Here is a 20,888-nt window from a genome sequence, read left to right on the forward strand (position 1 = left end):
GCTGTGGGTCACGAAGGGAAAGGAATTTGCTCAATAGACAAGAGGGTAGAAGGAGGGCCTTCCAGGAGGGCACGGCAGGTGCCAAGGCGAGGAGGTATGAGAGAGCAGCGAGCAGTTTGTAGCATCCGGAGCACGAGAAGTAGGTGTGAGTGTGTACATTGTGAGGCATGAGAGAGCAAAGGGACGGTGAGGAAGAGGGGCATCGAGTTCAGAATCAGATAACTACTGACGTGACAGTGGCTTGAACAAGATGAGCTTTTGTTTCTCGCTCACATTAAGGAAAGTTGAAAGGCAGCGGACTGGGGAGGATTTGGGGAGTCCACAATGCCATCAAGGCCAGCTTCTTCTGTCTGCTCTCCCATTTTATGTATGTGGCTGCCATCATCAAGGTTTGACTCATGGTCCTAGATGGCTGCTGTAGCTCCAGCCTTCATGTCTATATTTCAGGCAGAAAAAAAAAGGTAGTGGTGTTGGGTGGGGCAAAAGCAACCCTTAATCACGCAGTAAATCAAACAAAGGATAAAATAGTAGGTCAAACATCATTCCAGAGTACGAATTGGCATATTACCTCCCATTAGACAAATCTGGCCCGCTGTCTGATTTTGTTTTTTGGTGTTTGTTTTTGTTTTTGTTTTGTGATAGAGGCAGACAGAAAGAGAGAGACAGAGAGAGGGACAGATAGAGACAGACAGACAGGAGAGAGATGAGAAGCATCAATTCTTCGTTGCAGCTCCTTTGTCTCCGTAGTTGTTCATTGATTGCTTTCTCCTACGTGCCTTGACCAGGGGACAGCAGCAGATCGAGTGACCCCTTGCTCAAGCCAGTGACTTTGGGCTTCAAGCAAGCAACCTTTGAGCTCAAGCCAGCAACCATTGAGTCATCTCTATGATCCCATGCTCAAGCCAGCAACCCCGTGCTCAAGCTGGATGAGCCCGCGCTCAAGCCAGCAACCTCAGAGTTTCGAACCTGGGTTCTCTGCATCCTATTCCGATGCTTTCTCCACTGTGCCACCGCCTGGTCAGGCCCACTCTCTGTTTTTGTAAATAAAGGTTGTGTGTGTGTGTATGTTTAAGACTTTATTGATTTTTAGAGATAGAAAAGAGAGAGAGAAGCTGGAAGCATCAACTCATAGTAGTTGCTTCCTGTATGTGCCTTGACCAGACTAGCCCAGAGTTTCAAACCAGCGACCTCAGCATTCCAGGTCGACCTTTTATCCACTGCACCACCACAGGTCAGGCATGTTTGGGGTTTTTTTTTTTTTTTTTTTTTTTTTTTTAGTGAGAGAGAAAGAGACAGGAAGGGAGAGAGATGAGAAACATCAATTCATAGTTCTGTCACTTTAGTTGCTCACTGATTGCTTCTATCTCTTTTTAATTAAGTGAAAGGCAAGGAGGCAGAGAGACAGACTCCCACATGTGCGCAGACCAGGATCTACCCACAAGCTTTCTACCAGGCAATGCTCTGCCCACCTGGGGCTGTTGCTCTATTGCTGGGCAAGTGAGCTATTTTAGCACCTGAGGCAAGGCCATTGAGCCATCCTCAGCGACCGGAGCCAACTTGCTCGAATTGAGTTGTGGCTGTGGAAAAGGAAGAGAGAGAGAAAGAAAGAGGGAAAGAGAGAAGGGGGAGAGGGAGGAGGAGGGATGGAGAAGCAGATAGTTACTTTTCCTGTGTGCCATGACTGGGAATCAAACTGGGACTTCCACACGCTGGGCCAAGACTCTACTGCTGAGCCAACCAGCCAGGGCCTTTTGATTGCTTCTCATATGTGCCTTGATTAGGGGGCTCCAACTGAACCAGAGACCTTGGGCTCAAGCCATCGACATTTAGGTTTAAGCCAGCGATCGTGTTGCGATGATCCCATGCTCAAGCTGGTGACCCTGCACTCAATCTGGATGAGCCCACACTCAAGCCAGCGACCTGGGGTTTCAAACCTGAGTCTTCAGCATCCCAGGTCGATGCTCTATCCACTGCGCAACTACCAGTCAGGCTGTAAGTTTTATTGGAACAAAGCCATATTCATTCGTTTATGTGTTGGCTATAGCTCTTTTTGCACCACAACAGGAGACATGAGTTGTTGTGACAGAGACCATGTGGCCCTTTACAGACAACAATTTGCCTGTCCATGCCTTGGGTGTCCGGTGACCATTAAGTGGGCTTGTTAGTGTCCTAGAGTTACACTGTCCAGTATGGTGGCCCCCTGTCACTTAGCTATTTAAATTTAATTTAATTGTGTGACAGACTACACAGAGACCTGGACACCAGGCAGCAGGTTTGGCTGGCAGTGGTCCTGATGCTGCCTGCTGTAGCGTGGGAGCAACACCCACAGCAGTAAAATACTGTCACCATCACCACATGTCTGTGACACTCCAGCTAGCTTTCAAAGCAGTGGCTGAGATGTCCCCTGCTGGCTGATGACATTCCTCACAGCCCCTCAGGGACCTCGCTCCTCTGTTCTCTGTGACTTCACTGCCCTTTTACATCCATCCAGTTGTCCTCATGTCACCTTCCGGCTTTGTGCTTGCGTGTTTGCACATCGGCTGTTAATTTAAGTGAGACAAAGAGTCTGCACTCTGAATGCAGAGACTGAAAAGCTGTGGGTTTTATTAGACCTTTAGGATAAAGGGAAAAAAGGAGCAAGTGTGCTTATGAGCCACCAAGGGTTTCACAGAGCATTTCATAGCACGCCTTTTAGGAAGTCAGAGCTGGCGGTTAGGCTGATGATCAGTGAAGAGAACGGCCGGCCTCGATTACTTGACAGAGGGGGCAGAACACAGGGGCCTAGGCAATTTTTTTTTTAAATCTGGGTGCTGGGCCCTGGCCGGTTGGCTCAGCGGTAGAGCGTCGGCTTGGAGTGCGGGGGACCCGGGTTCGATTCCCAGCCAGGGCACATAGGAGAAGCACCCATTTGCTTCTCCAGCCCCCCCCCCTCCCTCCTCTCTGTCTCTCTCTTCCCCTCCCGCAGCCAAGGCTCCATTGGAGCAAAGATAGCCCGGGCGCTGGGGATGGCTCCTTGGCCGCTGCCCCAGGCGCTAGAGTGGCTCCGGTAGAGGCAGAGCGACACCCCAGAGGGCCAGAGCATCGCCCCCTGGTGGGCAGAGCGTTGCCCCGGTGGGCGTGCCAGGTGGATCCCGGTCGGGAGCATGCGGGAGTCTGTCTGTCTCTCCCCGTTTCCAGCTTTAGAAAAATACAAAAAAAAAAAAAAAATCTGGGTGCTGGATAATTGGTATGTCCATTTGAAATTAGTTCATCAAGCTGTCCGCTTCTGAAATGTACTCTCATGTATACACACACACACGTGCGCACGCACGCACACACATACATACTGCAATCCAGTATAAACTTTACTTATTTATTTTTTCTTTTCATTAATTTTTTTTGTGACAGAGACAGAGAGAGAGACAGAGAGACGAACACAGAGGGACAGACATATAAGAAGAGAGAGAGATGAGAAGTATCAATTCTTTGTTGCAGCTTCTTGGTCGATCATTGATTGCTTTCTCATATGTGCCTGGACCAGGGGGCTACAGCAGAGCAAGTGACTGCTTGCTCAAGCCAGTAGCCTTGGGCTCAAGCCAGTGACCATGGGGTCATGTCTATGATCCGATTGAGCCTGTGCTCAAGCCGACGACCTTGGGGTTTTGAACCTGGGTCTGCTGTGTCCCAGTCTGATGCTCTATTCACTGCACCACTACCTGGTCAGGCTTTTTATTGAATTTATTAAGGTGGAACTTGTTAACAAAAGTATACAGGTTTCATGTGCACAATTTTACAACACATCATCTGTACACTGAATTGTGTGTTCCCCACCCCAAGCCAAGTCTCCTTCCGTCACCATTTATTCCCCCCTATACCATCTTCCACCCCCACCCCCTCTCCCCCCAATAAAAACTTTTTAACAAATATTATTGCTAGGAAAGCAAATTATCAAATAAGATAGCTAATTAGATGCTCAGACTTTCTAGAAACAGAATTGCATGGTGGTTAAGAATCTGAGCATTTGAACCCCAGTTGGGCAATCAAGGCTGTGTGACTTTGGGCAAGTTATTTAATACCGCTCTGACCCTCAATTTGTACATCTATGAAATGAAGATACAAACTACCAAGCAAAATTGCCTGAGATCAAATAGAGTAAAACATTTAGTAGAATATTTGTCACAGAGCAAGAGTTCAATACATAATACAACGATCATTTTTACCATGGATATAATAAATAAGAAAAGGACAACCTGCTCAGTGGTGGTGCAGTAGATAGAACATACCAGGTTCAAAACCCTGAGGTCACCAGCTTGAGCACATGGTCACTGGCTTGAGCATAGGATCATAGACATGACCCCATGGTGGCTGGCTTGAACCCAAAGGTCATGGGCTTGAGCAAGTGGTCAATTGCTCTGCTGTAGCCCCCGGTGAAGGCACATATGAGAAAGCAATCAATGAACAACTAAGGAGCTGCAGCAAAGAATTGATGCTTCTCATCTCTCTCCCTTCCTGTCTGCCTATTCCTATCTGTCCCTCTCTCTGTCTCTGTCACAAAATAAATAAATAAATAAATAAATAAATATCTTCTTTCAAGAAGATTGACAGACACTCCATGTCATCACTCAATCACCTTTATACATTAAAATCCAAATTTTAGAACAATAGATTCTGGGGATTAGGATCCAGATTTGGTGGGGGCCATTCTTCAGCCGACCATGGGTGGTGAGGAGAGTAGGAGGCCATGAGACAGGGAGAGTGCCCTGAGCACTCAACCTGAGTCCTGGGGGTTTGGGGGTGGGGAAGCAGGATGAGAGCAGTGAATATGGGAATGAAGTTGAGGAATAGAGTGACGAAATAAAATGAAGTACCTGTGAACTGTGGTCAAACTGCTAAATTACTAAAATCAAGTAGGTTGAAGTATGAGGAAATGATTCTATTCTTGTTTTAACTAGCCTGGGAACTTAAATATTTGAATTTTCCAGTCCTGTGTCAGTACCTGGAGATGTACACCAGACCCCCAGACAGCCCTCAGATTACTGCTGAATGACCCACATATTCAGATTACCTAACATTTATTATCAAGACCACTTGCATGAACAGGCGGTGGTGCAGTGGATGGAGCATTGGCCTGGGATGCTAAGGACCCAGTTTCAGAACCCCGAGGTCACCAGCTTGAGCACGGGTTCACTAGCTTGAGCATGGGATCATAGACATGACCCCATGGTCACTGGCTTGAAGTCCAAGGTTGCTGGCTTGAGCACAAGGTCACTGGCTTGGCTGAAGCCCCTGGGTCAAGACACATATGAGAAAGCAATCAATGAACAACTAAGGTGCCACAATGAAGAACTGATGCTTCTCATCTCTCTCCCTTCCTGCTGTCTGTCCCTGTCTGTCCTTCTCTCTCTCTCTCTAAAAAAATAATAATAATAAAAAATAAAAGACCACTGGACATGACCAGACACTATCTAGACAATGTGGCATCTATCATCCAGACCACCTGACATCTGATAACCATCCTGGACCAATCCTAGAGCTCTACTCACACCACTTCTGTCACCAAAGCTGTAGGTTGTATCACTCCTGCCCCCCAGGCCGCCAACCAATTCTCCGAGTCTCCAGATACCAGCTGGGTGTCCAATAATTCAATTCCACTCTGACACTCCCCAGAGCTCACCTAGTGAACGCAGATCCCACAGGCTAGGGGCTCAGTCTCACAAGACTGCCCTCACTCCAGACACCAATTGCAAGTCCCAGGTTGTCATCTGTACTTCTGATCAACTGGCTGTATATCGGGAATTCCCATGATCCCCTCATCAGGTTCAATAATTTGCTATGGCAACTCACAGAACTCAGGGAAACATGTTGCTTATGTCTATCAGTTTATTACATAAACTGATTACAAAGGATACAGATATAAAGCCAGGTGAAAAGGTGTCTAGGGTGAGGTCTCTCCATTCACTTTGAAAAAAGAGATGTCATTGACATATAAGGTTGTGCAAGTTTAAGGTGCACAGCATGCTGAGTTGATACATTTATATATTGCAGCAAGATTGCAGCCTAGAGTTGGCCAGTATCTCTATCATGTCACATTATCATGACTTGTTTTTTGTGTTGAGAGAACAATTAAGGTCTAGTCTCCTAGCAACTTTGAAGTTTATAGCACAGTAGTGCTGCCCATGATCAGCACTCTGGGCATGAGATCTCTCGGACTTCTTTATCGATGGTGAGTTTATATTCATCTTATTTTTACAAGTCAGGTTTATTGAGGTATCATTTACATACAATCATATGACTTCAGGCAATAAAACCCATCCTTTTAAAGTACATGGTGCAACTTTCTTTTTAGGAAGAGAGAGGGAAAGGAAGAGAGAGAAACATTGATTTGTTGTTTCACTTTTTTAAAAAAACATTGTTTTTTAAGATTTTATTTATTGATTTTTTTGTTGTTTATTTGTATTCTTCTGAAGTTGGAAACGGGGTGGCAGTCAGACAGACTCCTGCATGCGCGCCCGACCAGGATCCACCTGGCATGCCCACCAGGGGGCGATGCTCTTGCCCATCTGGGGCGTTGCTCTGTTGCAACCAGAGCCATTCTAGTGCCTGAGGCAGAGGCCATGGAGCCATCCTCAGCGCCCGGGCCAACTTTGCTCCAATGGAGCCTTGGCTGCAGGAGGGGAAGAGAGAGACAGAGAGGAAGGAGAGGGGGAGGGGTGGAGTAGCAGATGGGCGCCTCTCCTGTGTGCCCTGGCCGGGAATCAAACCCGGAACTCCTGCATGCCAGGCCGATGCTCTACCACTGAGTCAACTGGCCAGGGCTTATTTATTGATTTTTAGAGAGGGCGGGGAGGAGAAGCAGGAAGCATCAACTTGTAGTAGTTGCTTCTTGTATGTGCCTTGACCAGGCAAGTCCAAGTATCGAACCGGCCACTTTAGTGTTACAGGTTAATGCTCTATCCACTGCACCACCACAGGTCAGGCTGTTGTCTAGCCTTTTTTTTTTCCCCGAAGTTAGAAGCAGGGAGGTAGAGAGACAGACTCCGCATGCGCCCAACAGGGATCCACCTGGCTTGCCCACCAGAGGGCGATACTCTGCCCATCTGGGGCATTGCTCTGCTGCAATTGAAGCCATTCTAGAGCCTGAGGCGGAAGCCATGGAGCCATCCTCAGCACCTGGGACAACTTTGCTCCAATGGAGCTTTGGCTGCAGGAGGGGAAGAAAGAGACAGAGAGAAAGGAGAGGGGAAAGGGTGGAGAAGCAGAGGGGCGTTTCTCCTGTGTGCCCTGACCAGAAATCAAACCCGGAGCTTCCAACGCTGGACACTCTACTGCTGAGCTAACCAGCCAGGGCCTTGTTCTACTTTTTAATGCATTCATTGGTTGATTTCTGTATGTGCCCTGACCAGGGATCCAACCTGAAACCTTGGAGTACGGAGACAATGCTCTCACCAAGTGAGCCACCTCATCAGGGCTCATGGTGCACCAATTTTGTTTTTGTTTTTAAAGCAAGAGAGACAGAGAGAAAGAGAGAGTGAGGCAAGAAAGGAGAGAGATAAGAGGTTTCAACTTGTAGTTGCATCACTTTAGTTGTTCATTGATTCTCATATGTGCCTTGACTGGTGGGCTCAATATGAGCCAGTGACACCTGCTCAAGCCAGTGACCTTGGGCTCTAGCCAGCGACTTTGGGCTTCAAGTCAATGACCATGAGGTCATGTCTATAATCTCATGCTCAAGCTGGCAACCTAACCTTGGAGTTTTGAACCTGGGACCTCAGCATTCCAGGTCAATGCTCTATCTGTGGCATCACCACTGGCCAGGCTCATGGTGCAACTTTTAAAGCACAGTTCATGAGTTTGTTTTCATTTATCTATTTATAGCTTTATGGAGGTATAATTAACATATAATAAACTGTACATATTTGAAAGTGCTCAATTTGTTAAGTTTTGACATGTGTGCAACCATATGAAGCCATCACCACAATCAAGATGGTGAACACATTGTCACTCCCAAACATCTTCTGTGCCCCCTTGTAATTCCTCCTTCCTCTTCCTTCCTACCTAACCCCACCCCCACCCTCAGGCGCCCACCCACCTACTGTCAGGGTAGATTAGTTTGCATTTTCTAGACTCTTCTATAAATAGAATCGTATGGAATGTTCTATATTCTGTCTGGCTTCTTTGCTAAGCAGTATTATTTTGAGGTTTGTTCACATTGCTGTGTGCTTTCTTAGCTCATTTCCTTTTTTAAAAATTTGATTTTAGAGAGAGAGAGGAAGGGAAAGAGAGAAACATCAATTTGTTGTTCCACTTATTTATGCATTCATTGATTGATTCTTTTTTTTTTTTTTTTTTTTTTTTTTTAGGTGAGAAGGGGAGATAGTGAGACAGAATCCTGCATGCACCCTGACTGGGATTCACGTGGCAACCCCATCTGGAGCCAGTGCTCATGCTTGAGTACCAAATTATTTTTAGCACCTAAGGCTGATGTTCTCAGACCAACCAAGCCATCCTCAGCACCCAGGGCCAATGCTCGAACAAACTGAACCACTGGCTGTGGAAGGGGAAGAGGGAGAGAAGGGGGAGAGGGAGTGGGGGAGAAACAGATGATCGCTTCTCCTGTGTGCCCTGACCAGAAATCGAACCGGGGACATCCATATGCCAGGCCAACTCTATATCCACTGAGCCACCGGGCAGGACCTATTGGTTGATTCTTGTATGTGCCCTGACCAGGGATCAAATCCATAACCTTGGTAGGTCGGGAAGACCCTCCAACCAACTGAACTACCCGGCCTTAGTTCATTCCTTTCTGGTGTAGAGCAGTATTCTAAAGTCTGGATGTGCCACAGTTCGTTGACCCATTCACCTGTTGATGGACATTTGGGTGGTTTCCAGTGTTTGGTTATAACAAATAAGGCAGGTGCGAACACATGTATAAATCTTGGTATGAACCTGACGTGCTTGCTTTCACTTCCCTTGGGCAAATACCCAGGAGTGATTGCTGGCTCGTATAAGTGTATGTTTAACTTGGTCAGAGACAAATTTTTTCAAAGTGGCAGGACTGTGTATCCCTTTCAGCAGTGCAGGATCTCCAATTGCTCCACTAGGTCAGGTCTTTCAGATTTTAACCACTGTAGTGGGTATGTAATGTTCAGACACCATTCTAGTTCCAGTGTGTGGGGGTCTTCCCCACACCAAGCAGTCTCCCAATGCTAGCTGGGTGTCCTACAGTTCAACCTAATTCTGACACCATCTACTTGGAGACAGCATCAGATCCCATAGGTTGAGCATTCAGTCCTACAAGACTGCTCCCCATTCTGTCAGATGCAAATTGTTTTGTTTCTTTTTAGAGAGAGAGAGAGACAGACAGACAGGGACAGACAGATAGGAAGGGAGAGAGATGACCTTAGCTGTTCATTGATTGCTTTCTCATATGTGCCTTGACCGCAGAGCTCCAGCCAAGGCAGAGACCCCTTGCTCAAGCCAATTACCTTGGGCTCAAGCCAACAACCTGGGCTTCAAGCCAGCAACCATGGGGTCATGTCTGTGATCCCACACTCATGCTGGCAACCCCATGCTCAAGCTGGTGAGCCCACGCTCAAGGCAGCGACCTTGGGGTTTCAAACCTGGGTCCTCAGCGTCCCAGGTCAATACTCTATCCACTGCGCCACTGCCTGGTCAGGCTTCAGATGCCAATTTTAAGTCCAGTTTCTCACCTGTGTTTCAGACCATCTAATTAGAGGTTCCAAGGACTCCCTCCTTGGGTTTGATTAATTTGCTAGAGCAGCTCACAGACTCAGAGAAACATATTACTTACTAGATTGCTGGTTTATTATAAAAGGAGATACACACACACACACACACACACACACACACTCAAGAATAGGCAGATGGAAGCTATGCAGAGGGCCAGGTGTGGGGAAGGGGTGCTAGCTCCCATCCCTCTCTAGGTGCTCCTCTCCCCCCAATCTCCATGTATTCACCCACCCGGAAGCTGTCTGGATCCTTTTTTCTGTTTGTTTTTTTTGGGTTTTTTTAAATGGATGCTTCATTACATAGTCATGATTGATGAAATCGTTGGCCATGGGTGATTGAACTCCATCTCCAGCCTCACTCCCTTCCCTGTGGAGGTCGGGAATGGGACTGAAAATTCCAATCCTCTAATTATGTGGTCGGTTCCCTTGGCAACTAGCTCCCACCCTTATGTGCTTCCCGAAAGTAACCTCCTTAACATAACTCAAATGTGGTTGAAAAGGTTTGCTAGGAGTAAAAGACACTTTTATCATTCTTATCACTTAGGAAATTCCAAGGGTTTTAGGGGCTCTGTGCCAGAAATGAGGATAAAGACCAAATGCATATTATTACAAATCACAATATTAAAGCGCACATAAAATTTTTTGGTGTGTTTCAGAGTGAGTTGCAGAAACTGGTACACTTTACCCCTGTGCCCTCCAACAAACATATCATTAACTAGAGTTCCGTGTTTATTCAAAGCTGTATTTTTAAAAGATTTTGTTTATTTATTTTAAGAGGAGAGACAGAGAGAGAAGCTGGAGAGGATAAGGAAGCATCAACTCCCGTAAGTGCCTTGACCAGGCAAGCTTAGGGTTTTGAACTGGTGACCTCAGCGTTCCAGGTCGATGCTTTATCCACTGCGCCCCCACAGGTCAGGCAAAGTCATATTTTTTAATAAGGTGACATGTACATACTGTTACATGCACAAATCTTTTGTTGTTGTTGTTGTTTATGGTTTATTGATAATATCACAGCAGAGCAGAAAGATTCAAACAGCTCCACATGGTGTTACAAAATTCACTCCAACTGCAGGCTGAGTGACCTGCAGGTTGGACAGACTGCCAGAGCCCAGGACGTTCAGCATCTCCTTCGTGTCAGGATCAGCCTCGATCTCCTGATCCAGGGCTGAGTCCTCAGAAACATAATTCTCTCAATTCTCTCTCCTCTCTCTCTCCTCTTCCTGTCGCTTGATGGAGATACCTCTCAGGGGGCCTCTCAGAATCTGCTTCATCAGATGTAGGACATGGCCGGGTATCTTGTTTCAGAGCTTCCTGCTGGGGATGATGGCAATCTCCCACTTGTTGGTGTGGAAGATGTTGCCCAGGTGCATGTAACTACTTCTCAGTGATGCCCCGGGCCGCCTTCTTCATGCTCTTGGTGCAAATGCGGCCCATCTTGCCGGGTCCCTGGTGAAAGAAACATGCACAAATCTTAATTCATGTGTTCTGAGAAAGACCTAACTTCAGCCCTGGCTAGGTAGCTCTGTTGATTAGAGTGTTGTTCTGATACACCAAAGTTATAAGTTCTAACCCAATCAGGGCACATATAAGAATCAACCAATGAATGCATAGATAAGTGGAACAACAAATCGATGTCTCTCTTTATCTCTCTCTCCCTTTCTTTTCTCTAAAATAAATATATATATATAAATAAATTATACACACACACACACACACACACACACCTAACTTGTGTGGCCCTTCCCTGTTGCTGTCTGATCTGAGGAGTTGAAGAGCCTGGCGTATTGTCCTCTACAACATCCTACCTTCTGATTAGTCTCTTTAGCTAGGACCCTTCTCATCTGTGTTTCCTGCAAACTGAAAGTTTGTCTAGAGCAGGGCCTCTCGTCTCGGCACTGTGACACTGAGGGCCATCCTGTGCCCTGCGGGGTGTTGAACAGCCTCCCTGGCCTCCACCTACTATCCTCAGCAGCACCTCCCACCCCCAGCATGAGACCAAAAAAAATGTCTCCAGGCATGGCTGAATGTCCCCTAGGCGGATAAAATTGTCCCCAGTTGAGTACCACTGGCCTCAACGTTAGTGTTGTGAAGTCTTCTTGGTTTGTTCCTAGAGCAGTAGATCTTTTATCGTGGTGGGGTGGGGACACAATTTCTCCTCCAGAGGTGGCCAACAAACAGGGGACACAGACAGTTACACTGGGACTCCCTGCGTTCCGACCTCCTCAGCCTGGGGACTGGCTCTGGAATGCGGCCCAGAGGCTGTGATGGGTAGCCAGGATGAGGACTGTGCTGCCCAAGCCGCGTGGAGTGAGCCTGCACTGCGGACCAGGAGATGTTCAAAGCCTTTTGCCTCGAGCCCAAGTTGATGCCAACGGCACTGGCTGCTGAGTTCGAATCCAAGCTGGCTGAGCGACGTCAGCCCTCTGTGCCTCAGTATCCTCATCTGTAAAGTGAGGGTAATAGTAGTGCCAACTTCATAGGTCATCCTGAGGATTGACTGAGTAGCTGCGTGGATCTCCTGGCATCGTGCCCGACCCTGAGTAAGTGCTATGTAAGTGTTTGACAGATACTAGAAAACTATGACTCTGTATCTTGGAATGACAAAGGTGTCCCTGGCTGTGCTTGTACGTTGGCAAGGTGTGTCAGTTCCCCTGAGCTGGGAGAGAGCTTGCCACATCGGGGATCAGTCCCAGGTCACACGGGAAAAGTGGGCTTGGGTCCAGCTCCCCCAGCGTTTTATTCTGCTGGCCGAGAGGCACTGTCCCACCCTCTGAACTTTGTCCTTGCTGTCCCCTTTGTCCTTCCTCCTCTCATCTCCTTCAAGTGCTTGCTCAGAGGCCATCACCTCAGTTTAAAATTGCAATTCAACTCAATGTCCACCTCCAGGCTCCTAGCCCCCCAGCTGGTCTTGGTCTTTGCCCCACCCCCCCAGCACCACATTTACACACTCGTCTCAAAACCTCTCCCTGAGGGACAGCCACACACCGTTATGAAGGCTGTTTGATAATATTTGTTTTCATATTTTTTATTGATTGACTTTTAGAGAGAGGCAAGAGAAAGGAGGCAGGAGTGGGAAGCATCGACTCGTAGTAGTTGCTTCTCATGTTTGTACCTTGACTGGCCAAGTCCGGGATTTCAAAATGGCGACCTCAGCATTCCAGGTTGACATTTTATCCACTGCGCCACCACAGGTCAGGCAATATCTTCATATTTAAAAAAAATTCACTTGAGCCCTGGCCAGATAGCTTGGTTGGTTGTAGCATTGTTTCAAAGCTAAGAGGTTGCCAGTTCAACCCTCAGTCAGGGCACTTACAGGGGCAGATCGATGTTCCTCTCTGTCTCTCTCTCTCATTCCCTTCCTCTCTCACTAAAATCAATAAATAAAAATTTTTTAAAAATTCATTTGAGAATGGAAGGGTTCTTTTTCTAATGGACACAAAGACACCACCACCAGGATCCTTCCTGACTCCAGGCATGCTCCCAACCCAGGGCATCCTTGCACTGGCTCTTCTTGCTGTCTGAAACCCTCTTCTACTACCTCTCCGGGGCTTTCTCCCTCACCTCCTTCAGGCCTCTGCAAAATGTCACCTTCTCTGAGAGGCCCACCCTGACCACCCACCTAAAACAGTCCCTGGTGCACTTTCAGTCCCTTCACCTGACTTAAGTCTTCTTCCTAGTACTTGTCACTCCTTGCTTTCGATGTGGTTTTTAACTGCCTGTCATCTCTCTCCATTACTCTTAGTTTCCTCTGGTTGCTATAACAAATGGTCCCAGATTTAGCAGTTTAAAACAACACAAATTTACTACCTTACAGTTCTGGAGAGCAGAAGACCGAAGTGGTTCTTACGGGGTTAAAACCAATGTGTTAGCAGGGCTAGTCCTTTCTGGAGGCTCCGGGGCAGAGCCTGTTTTCTGGCCTTTTCCACCTTCTAGGTGCCACTTATACTCCTGGCTGGTGGCCTCCCCATTTCCAAAACCAGCAGTGGACATCTTTACGTCTCTCTCACTCTGACCTCTGTGTCCATGATCATTGCTCCCTCTGTAGCTTTCACCCTCCTGCCTCATTATTCCATTTATAAGGACCCTTGAGATTACATTGGACCCACCCAGATAACCCAGAGTCATCTTCCCTTCTCAACACCCTCAACTCCATCCATCTGCAAACTCCTTTTGCCATGTGAGGTCATATGTTAACCGGTTCCAGGACTGTTACAAAGACATCTTTGGGAGGGGTCATTCATTTGTTAATTTTTTATTCATTTAGAGTGAGAGAAGAAAGGAAAGAGAGAGAAAGATGTTAACTTGTTGTTCCACTTATTTATGTATTTACTGGCTCATTCTCTTTCTCTTTTAAGAGAGAGGCAGGAAGAGAGAGACAGGGACATTGAGCTGCTCCTGTGTATGCCCTGACTGGGAAATCCAGCCAGCAACCTTGCGCTCTGGGACGACACTCCAACTATGTTGGCTGATTCTTATTATGTGCCCTGACCAGGGATCGAACTCACAACCTTGGCGTATGGGGATGACATTCTAACCAACTGAACTACCCAGTCAGGATTAGGAGGGGACATTCTTCAGTCCACCCCAATACATTCTCATTATTTGCTCACCACTGTTTCCCCAGTGCCGAGAACAGTGCCTGGCATTGAACAGGCACGGTTCTGTGGGAGTTGCCAAACGAAGGAATGAATGGAACACAGGAATAGGGATGGTTGGTGGAGTAGGTTTTGGGAAACTGAAAGCCAAAGAGGAAGAGCCAGCCCCAGGAGGAAGTGGGGTGGCACCCTTGCTCAGCGCAGGAAGATGATGGCAGAAGCAGGGATGAGCAGGACGGGCAGGGCCAGCGGGAGGCGTGATGATGAACAGTGATTGGAGCGCCCTATTCTCCCACCTACTCACTGCCCTCGGGGCTGGGCCCAGGTCTCCCCGGAGCCACTGCAAGAAAGGGAGGGGGGGTGTCACAGGAATGCCCGACTGGCACAGCTGGTTTGGCAGGTCCTGGCACCTTGGCAGAGAAGAGTGCTGGGGACAGGTGAAGATGTTGCAGGGAGTGCCAGGGAGGACCGGAAGATGCGGGGGAGGGGCGGCTCCTTTGTTCACTGGTCCATCCTGGCAGACCCAGGATTCCTATACCCAACACTCTCGCCCCAGAAACCTCATTTGGCTCCCTCGTCCCGGCCCCAGGAACCAGGAATCTGACTCCCATTCTCAACCTTCGTCCTCAGACCCCTTGGTCCAGGCCCCCAGCCCTCCTCCCTCAAACCCAGGAGTCTAGGTTCTGATGGCTTAGGTTTCCTTGCCCACTGTCACCAACAAGCTTCGTTCACCTCTTGGGACTCCTGCTTTCTGTACCTGCATCCTTCTTCTGTCGTGACCAGGCAGCTGGTAAGGACCCAGGTCTCCCCCCCCCCCCATCCTCGCCAGCATCCCTCCACAGTCTCTGTCCACCTCCGATCCTGGGCTCAGGGTCCCCAGCTGTCCACTCCGCCAGAGGAGACCAGGTGTGGCCTGCCTCCACAAGCCTGCAGCCCAGCCCCGGCCAGGCTCTGGAGCAGGGTGGGCGGGGTGGCCTGTGTGAGTGTGTGGGTGGGGCTGGGGTGACAGTATCGACCCTGAGGCAGGCTCCTCCGTGTGGATGGAGTAATCGGGGTGGAGAGCAGAGAAGGAGGTTTCTACAAGATGCACACCCCAAGATGGACCCACTGATTAGAGGGGAAGCTGGGGGGAGGGAGCCATGCTGGCAATGAGTTGTCTGCTCCCCCACTCCTACCCCACTCGGCGTGATGTCTTCCTTTCCTCTCACAGGGGCCTTGGATAGCTTTGGAGACACTGGCATCCCCCACTCATGACCCACCCTTTCCCCAGGCCCAGATGTTTAGGTGTCCCAGTTTATCTCTGTCTGGGTCACAGGAACCCAGGCCCCTAACCCCTCCTCCTTCAGACTCGAGAGTCCAGGCCCCGACCCCTGCACTAGGAAGTTTAAGTTGACAGAAACGGGTAAGGACTAGTTGAATTGGCTGCCCGCCTCTGCACCCCCATTCAGATTCCTTGTTCTGGACTCCAGGATTCGAGCCCTGCCCGCAGTCGCTGCCCTCTCAGGAACCCTGCCTCTGAGCAGTCAGTGTTGGCCCGTCCTCAGCTCTCCCAGAATTCCTGGCAATTACTAGCTTTTAATGGAAAGGTCAGGCTCTGAAGGTGACAATGGCCCCAATTCTGTGGAAACATGGCCTCATGACCCAGTGACCTCCCTCTGTCCATGTGGGACTTCAAGAGCAAAATAGCGCACCTGGGGCTTCCTGGGGCCCAGGTGGGGGCCCAGAGAGCAGTCGCGGAGTTGATCTGGGCTCCAGGGGCAGAGGGGATGTGTGTGCTTCAGAGCTCAGCTGGGGAGACCACTTCCTGCTCCCTTCCACATTCGGTCCCTGCAGTCTGAGGCAGAAGGGGGACCCTCTGGTGATCAATGGTGCATACAGGCAATGGGTGAAGTAATTATCTTCCTGGGGCAGAGGACATGTCCTCAGCCCCCTGCTACCCACAAGCCCCCAGGGAGCGGTGTGAGCTCCCACCCTAGAGCCCAGGAATGCCCTCCATTTCAGATGTACCCTCTTTGCCTGGAAGAAAAACTTTGCAGCTGTCTCTCCAGCCTCCAGGCCTTTGTCTACACCAGGCTCTCCACCTGGTTGCTTTCTCCACTTGGGTCCCTTACCTGTGACATTCCCAACTGGAACATTCTTGCCTGTAACCTCCAAAAGAGGCCTGGTGTCTACAAGCAGGACACCAAGCACACTGCTTTTCCCCAGGCCAGGAGTCAACTCAACTAGTCCTTACCCATGTCTGTCATCTTAAACTTCCTAGTAGCCACATTTTTTAAAAATGTAAAAAGTGTTACCTTTAGGCCCTTGCCAAGTAGCTCAGTGGTCAGAGCATCATCCCAATATGCTATGGTTGGGGTGCAATATCCGGTCAGGACACATACAAGAATCAACCAACAAATGAATAAATGAGTGGAGCAGCAGATCCATGTTTCTTTCTCTCTCTCTTTCTCTTTCTTTCAAGTTAATAAAATATTTTTTTAATTCAAGTTTTTTTTGGCCTTGGCCAGTTAATTCAGTGGTAGAGTGTCTATCAGCATGTAAAAGTCCCAGGTTCAATTCCCAGTGAGGGCACACAGGAGAAGTGACCTTTTGCTTCTCCACACCCTCCCATCTCTTTTTTTCCTTCCCCTCCTGCAGCCATGGCTCAAATGATTCCAGCAAAGTTGGCCCCTGGCACTGAGGATGGCTCCATGGCCTTGGCCTCAGGTGCTAAAAATAGGTCAGTTGCTGAGCAACATAGCTGTTGCCACCCAGCCAGGCAGAGCATAGCCTGGTAGGGGCTTGCCAGGTGGATCCCCGTCAGGGTGCATGTGGGAGTCTGTCTCTACCTCCCTGCATCTCAATTTAAAAATACAAAATTAAGAGTTTTTTTACATTTACATCCTTGCCTCACCTATTCAGTGATATTAGTTTTAGGAATATGTTTTATTTAATCCAATATATCTAAAATGTTATCATTTCAATATGTAATCAATATAAGAATTACTTGTGCGATACTTTACATGCTTTATTTCAGTTCCAATGCTTAATTTTCAAGAGTTAAATTAAAATGTATTTAATACTGTTTCTATTTTTAAAGTTAAATTTTGCCTGAATTGGTGGTGGGGCAGTGGATAGAGCATCGGCCTTGGACGCTGAGGACCCAGGTTCAAGACTCCGATGTCATTGGCTTGAGCTCAGGCTCACCAGCTTGAGCACGGGGTTGCTGGCTTTAGCGTGGGACCATAGACTTGACACCATGGTCGCTGGCTTGAGCCCAAAGGTCACTGACTTGAGCAAGGGGTCACTGGCTCAGCTGGAGCGCCCTGGTCAAGGCACATATGAGAAAGCAATCAATGAACAACTGAGGTGCCGCAACTATGAGTTGATCCTTCTCATCTCTCTCCATTCCTATCTGTCTATCCCTGTCTGTCCCCCCCCAAAAAAAAAATAAAAATAAAGTTAAATTTAAATTAAAGTTAAATAAAATTGGAAATGTTCATTTATTTGGTCACATGTGCCACATTTCCAGTGGTCAGTAGCCACATGTGGCCATAGCTGTAGTGCTGGGCAGCACAGCTCAAAGCTATGTTTACTTAAGTGTCTCATTTGAAGACCCAATGCCAGGTCCTGACCCAGAGGAGTTCTCCCCAGATATTAGTCAGAGGGACAGATGATTGATGGATGGATACTAGAGGGATGGATGTTTGGATGGATGTTTGGATGGGTGCATGGATGGATGGGCAGACAGATGAACAGTCACTGCTCCTCCCAGTACCGCCCATCCAGCTAACACTGGGTTTCCCACTTTCCTTTTCCCGTCCCATTCCAAATCCCTTCCCTGTCCATCAGATGCCTAGACACACACACATACACACCCCCGCGCGATCCGTTTCTGTGGACTCAATGGTCCCCATTACTGTGCCTTCCTTTTTGTTAAGATGCTATTCTGGTGTCTTCTTTTTCTTCTTGCTACCTCCTTAGAAACCTGGACCCCTCACCCTCTACAATCAGGTTTTTCTTTTTAATTCTGATTATTGATTTGAGAAAGAAAGGGAAAGAGAGAGACAGAAACATCGATCTGTTCCTGTGTGTGCCCTGGCCAGGGATCTAACCAGAGACAATGCTCAAACCAACCGAGCCATCCAGCCAGGGCTACAGTCCGGTTTTTCACCTCCCCATCTCCATCCCCATTTTATGAAGAGATTGAACTGACTCCTCTGTGCGCCACTGGTCACTCATTCCCCATCACCCTGTGTCAATTCAGTTCTTCTAGGAACGGCACTTATCAAACATGTACTGCACTCTGGGAACACTTCCAGGCACTTCCCTCAGGATACAACAGGGGACAAACATGTCACAAGCCCTATCTTCATGGGGTTGACAGCAAGACCAAGAAGGGAAAGATTAAGATGCCAATGGTTATGTTAAATGGCTGTGGAGAAAAGTCATGCAGGAAAGGGGGATGGAGACACTGGTGGGAGAGCTCAGGAAGGGTGTGACAGGGCAGGCTTGGATGAAGGGCGGAGGTGACGCTCCCAGGTGTCTAGGGAAGAGTGTGTCAGACAGGGAACAGCAAGTGCAAAGGCCGGAGGTGGGAGCATTTTCTAGGTCTCTGGGTCCCCTTTTTGGCAGGTCTTGTCCTGCTCAGACAGCCTCCAGGCTCGCCTTGTCCCTTCAATGTCCTCCTCCACATTCTCGCTGAATCTTCTTAGATTTCTTTGTCCCCCAGGACTGCCCCCTCCTTTCCCTCCTTGTCTCCCTCAGGGACCTGGGAATTATGTTCCTCTCAGATGCTCCCTGCCCTCCTGAACTTGAAACTTCTGGCTGGCACAGTGCCTGTCCCCTCTGGTCTCCACAGCGCTGTGGGGGGCCTGGTGACCGAGCTCAGCAGAGGTTCCAGTGGGAGAGACACAATGGGGCTGTCACTTCCTCAGAGCCGGGAGCGAAGGGTCTCTGAAGGCAGGACAAGGGCAAGGTGCCCCAGACCCCAGGGCCAGCAAAGGTGTCTCTATTCAGCCCCCACCAGCCGACATCAGGGAAGTCCATCAGCACCAGACAGAGACAGCAGGCCCTCTTGATGTCCCTCCTTCCTGAGAGGGGACCCTTTTCACAGATGAGAACATAGAGGTTAATTGTGAAAGCAGCCAAAGTAAGATTCAAATTCAGTCATGGTGGGTGGGGTGGGAGGAGGCTCCCCACGGCACCTGGAGACGGACCATGGAGTTGAGGAACTGAGGGGGTGCGATGTCCCAGGAAAACTGTCCTCAGAGTGAGGGTGGGCAATGCTGTGTGACCTTGGGCAAGTTACCCCACCTTCCTGAGCCCCTTCTGCACCTGTCAAATGTCTGACACGTCCCACCTACGTCACCTTGCTACAACACATGCCAAGCTGTAATTGGTCAGCAAATATAATTTTAAATTGTGATATTTTTATTTTTATTTTTATTTATTCAATCAAAATTTCTCTGGCATGTACTAGGAAAATGAGGAGAAATCTCTAGATGATTCAACCAAAATGTCAATTAATGTCAATTACTGATAGTTACTGCTGGGGGTGGAAGGAGGGTCACAGAGATTCTTATTTCTTTCTAGACTTATCCACTCAGACATTTAAAAAAAAAAGGTACAGCTGCTCCTTTTGGTGAGATTGGTCTTCATGACTGGACTCCAGGTCTCTGAGGGTCAGGGGACCACTGAGCTGGGGGGGGGCAGCCGGATCAGGGAAGACAGAGCAGAAGGGGACACTGAGTCGACCATTTGAGAAATGTTTCACTGCGTTGTCCCAACAGCCCACTGACATAAGTACAGTTGGGGAAACTGAGGCACAAGGGCCCGATGGGACTGGTCCCAGGCACCACAGCTGGGAGGTGCTGGAGCTGAGATTCCAGCCAAGAGCGGTGATCTTCAAGCTCCCACTCCAAGTGCGACAGGAGGATCTGTGGCATCTCTGTGTCTCACTGTCTCTCACTGTCTCTGACCCTCTGTGTATCCCTATCTCTGTTTCTGTCTCTGACCCTCTGCCTATTTTTACCTCTCTGTGTGTCTCTGTCTCTCACTTGATCTCTCTGTCTCTCGCTGTCTCTGACCTTCTGGGTGTCCCTGCCCTCTCTTGGCCTCTCTCCTGTCGTGGCCACGCGCTCTCTGTCCCCCAGTCTGTTTCTCCGTGTGCCGTCACAGCGTCAGCCCACAGGGACAGTTTCTGTCCATCAGGCTCCCAGCGGTGTCCCAGCGCTTAGAAAAGCATCTGGCAGACAGGAGGCGCTCAGTAAGTATTTCTTGAGTAAATAAAGGAATGAATGAAGGGAGGAAGGAAGGAAGGAACTCTCTGAGATGAGATGAGCTTCTTGGTCAGACGAGCAAACACAGGCTCCAAGTGGGCACAGACGTGCCCAGAACCAGCGGCCTGGAAGATTCCAGCGCGGGGTTGACACTGAGCCCCTGGACTCTGCCCCACGAGCTCACAAGATGCCCAGGGCCTGGCCATCACCCCTCCTCCCCACTCTCGGAGAAGGGTGGCTCCCTCCCGGCCTCTCCCCACGGTTGGAGGCGTGGGTAGCAGCCGGGAGAACCGGCTGGGTGCTGC

The 20,888-nt window shown here is 48.9% G+C and overlaps 1 pseudogene; it reads right to left on the minus strand.

Annotated features, from left to right (window-relative positions):
• Positions 1–10,756: 10,756 nt before the first annotated feature.
• Positions 10,757–11,162, minus strand: LOC136397387 (small ribosomal subunit protein eS17-like; annotated as a pseudogene).
• Between the last annotated feature and the right edge of the window lie 9,726 nt (positions 11,163–20,888).

Source organism: Saccopteryx leptura, chromosome 3, assembly GCF_036850995.1.
Source record: "Saccopteryx leptura isolate mSacLep1 chromosome 3, mSacLep1_pri_phased_curated, whole genome shotgun sequence".
Lineage (NCBI taxonomy): Eukaryota > Metazoa > Chordata > Mammalia > Chiroptera > Emballonuridae > Saccopteryx > Saccopteryx leptura.